At 43.4% G+C, this 3,600-nt stretch overlaps 1 pseudogene; it reads left to right on the forward strand.

Annotated features, from left to right (window-relative positions):
* Positions 1 to 2,002: 2,002 nt before the first annotated feature.
* On the forward strand, positions 2,003 to 2,381 carry LOC144891188 (histone H2A.J-like; annotated as a pseudogene).
* Positions 2,382 to 3,600: the final 1,219 nt, after the last annotated feature.

The following is a 3,600-nucleotide window of genomic DNA, read 5'->3' on the forward strand; positions in this document are numbered from 1 at the left end:
GAGTAATCAATTAATTATTTAATTTTTTATTAATGACTTATTTAATTAAATTTCTGAAAGATACATCTTCGGATGAAGCACTAGTGGTTTAGTTATGCTATAAGCCAATTGATTAAGAAAATATTTTGTGATAATCTTTTATCGATTTTAATTATACAATTAATCAATCAATTAGTGTACACCTCTCCCTCCCAATGCAGCCTCAATGAGCTGCACTGCGGTATTGCCGGGCGCCGGAGGCGCCCCGGCAATGCCGCGCTGCAGCATATTTAATTATTTGGCATGGGGCGGTGTACTTTGAATGTATGTGAAATTGTTTGTTTTCTTGCTTTCTTGTTTTCTTTCTTGTTTGTTTGTCCGGACAATATATCAGCCATCCTTTGAGATAGGAACCTGAAATTTCGGCACAATAGTGAGCAAGTCCTTTGTCAAAAACGGTTTTTTTTTGTTTTTTGATGAATCAATAAATTGAGGAGTTGTTTAATTATTAGCGATTAATTAAGTACTTATTTAATTAATCAAATTTCCTTTCTCTTCTGACCATTAACTCAGGCACCTTTTGAGTTAGGAAGCTGATATTTGGGCATGCCAATGACCAGGTGATTTGGCTGCAAAGGCTATTTTTGATTTATTAATTAATCAAGTAATCAACTAATTGATTAATTATTTAATTAATTGATGGTCTCCCATCTCCACCCCCTCTGACATCAACTCATCCTGGGAATTCTTCCAAAGTAAATTGCTCTCTCTAATGCACAGATTTATCCCATCTCGTCTTCAGTTGTCATACCCTTCCTCCCGTCCATGGTACACGGAATCTTGTGGTGAGGCTATTGCCCAGAAACAACTTGCTTTCGTCTCCTGGAAAGCAAATCCAACGGAAGGAAATCTCATTTCCTTTCACAAAGCCTGAAACAAGTGTGTCCACCCTCAGGAGAGCCAGGAAACAATATCTCTCCGTTCTCAGGACTGAACTCTCTTATCTGTCTCCCTCTTCCAAATCCTGGTAGCATCTGGTAAAATCTGTTTCTGGTCTTTGTTCCCGCTCCATCCCCTCCCTCACCTCAAACGGCCACATGGCTGACTCCGCACGTGAAAAAGCTGAATGCCTCAACTCTGTGTTTGCCTCTAAATCTTGTGTCCCAAACCCATCCCTCTCTGTACCCACCATACCCAGTCGTACCCAGCTGCTCCTGGACTCTGTGTCCTTTCCTCCTGACAAGGTGGAAAAGTTTCTATCAACCCTTGACTCTGATTCTGCAACTGGACCTGACGGCATCAGCCCATGGGTCCTAAAATCCTGTTCTTCCACTCTTTCACTCCCTCTCTCTGTTCTCTTCACCCTCTCGTTTGCTCAAGGTCATCTGCCATCTGCTTGCAAATCTGCCAACATCACCGCTTTGCACAAAAAAGGTGCAAAAACAGATCCCAGCAACTACAGACCAATCAGCCTTCTCCCAATTATCAGCAAAGTCATGGAATCCATCATTGCTTCAGATATGAAATCTTTCCTCTTCTCCAATGGCTTGATCTCTGATCATAAATCTGGTTTCAGACCTGGTCACTCTACTCTGGACATGCTGCTCCTGCTTTCTCAACAATGGATGGAGGTCCTCAATGCCAAACAGGAAATTAGAGCTGTCTCCCTTGACATATCACATGCCTTCGATACGGTCTGGGACCCCGCTCTGCTCACCAAACTCTCCTCTTTTGGTATCCATGGAAATCTCCACGCATGGCTGGCGGACTTCCTCTCTAGTCGTAGTCAACGTGTGGCCCTGAATGGGTTTCTCTCATCTCCTCTTCCTGTTCAGGCTGGAGTTCCCCAAGGCAGTGTTCTGGGCCCTGTGCTTTTTCTGGTCTTCATCAATGATCTCTCTGACTCTCTTGAAAATCCTCTCTATCTCTTTGCTGATGACCGCTGATGCTGATGATTGCTGATGATATTTTAGTCACAGACTCACAGTAAGGTTATTTTGATATCTGTTCTTCTCTACAAATCATGTCGGGACGTGGTAAAGGTGGTGGAAAGACTCGCTCAAAGGCCAAGTCTCGTTCTTCCCTTGCTGGGCTGCAGTTTCCCGTGAGTCGTGTTCATAGACATCTTCGCAAAGGCAACTACGCCAAGCGCATCGGTGCCGGTGCTCCCGTCTACCTGGCGGCTGTGCTCGAGTACTTGGCTGCAGAGATCCTGGAGCTTGCAGGTAACGCTGCACGAGATAACAAGAAATCACGGATCATCCATCCCGCGTCATTTGCAGCTCGCCGTCCGCAACGATGAGGAGATGAACAAACTGCTGTGCAGGGTGACGATCTCGCAAGGTGGTGTACTGCCTAACATCCATGCCGTGCTGCTCCCCAAGAAGCCACAGGGAACGTAAACTTCACCACACACGAAGCCTTCAACTCAACTCTTTGCTGATGACTCTACTCTTTGTCACTCCATTCTTCATCCCTCAGATCGGCAGTCTGCAGCCTCCTCACTCTCTGCAGACCTGGACAAAATCACAGACTGGGCAAACAAGTGGAACATGTCTTTCAATCCTGACAAATCTCACACTCTTACAATGTCTCTCCAAAAGGACCGACTGGAAAACCCTCCCATCCACTTTCTGAATAATCCTCTCCAAGAAGTTCTGTCACTCAAGCTTTTGGGTCTCACTATCTGCCCTATAATCCATATAATCCAAAATCCACGAATGGTGACGAAAATCCCGAGAATGTCAAAGATAATCTGTGAGGGTCGATGAAAGTCCCGGAAATGGCGAGATAAAACCCACGAATGTTGATGAAAACCCGCGAAGTTCCATGAAAATCCCACAAAGGTCCATGAAAATCCCATGAATGTATGCCGTGACATTGTTTCAATGGGGGGAAAAGGAGGATACGTTATAGGTTCCCGGTGGTTCCTGATTCATAGAGGAAATTTTTTAAAGTTTAAATTGTTTTCAACTGCAAATGCACATGATTACAGTTTCACAAAAAATGCTTACAAAAAAAAATAAAAACACAACACCAGGTACCATTTCCAATTTATTGAAGGAATGCACTTAGTTTATTAAAAGTGCTTAACCATACCATACCTTGAAAGTAAAAAAAACAACTAACACCACATGCACCGTTCAATTTTTTAGCCGTGTCGCAGACGCTGCTCATAGAGTGCCCTCTGCTGTTGTTGTTGTTCTTGTTCTTCTTCTTCTTGTTCTTCTTGTTCTTCTTGTTCTTGCAGAGAAGACAAAACCTCAAAGCTCCACCCATTCTGGGAACCATAGCTCCACCCATTGTGGGAGAGGCTTCATATAAACAAATATCCACCATTTTATTAACTTGCATAGCTTTGAGGCCTGTTTTGTAGGCCCGTGGTGTCTTCCTCTCTCACACAGTTTTATTTCAAATCAAATTCGATATATCATTTCATTTTTCACAGTCGCTAACATAGTTTTAGACTCGGTTGAAAAAAAACGGGAAGAAAATCCGATGAAAGTTGCCCTTTATAGAACGAAATGAATTCTCAAAGGCCTGTAACTTCAAGTCCATTGAGATATATTTTGTTTAAATCGCGGCATGCTCAGTCATACACCGCCCGAAATAACAGATGGG

Source organism: Myxine glutinosa, chromosome 3, assembly GCF_964187855.1.
Source record: "Myxine glutinosa chromosome 3, kmMyxGlut1.1, whole genome shotgun sequence".
Lineage (NCBI taxonomy): Eukaryota > Metazoa > Chordata > Myxini > Myxiniformes > Myxinidae > Myxine > Myxine glutinosa.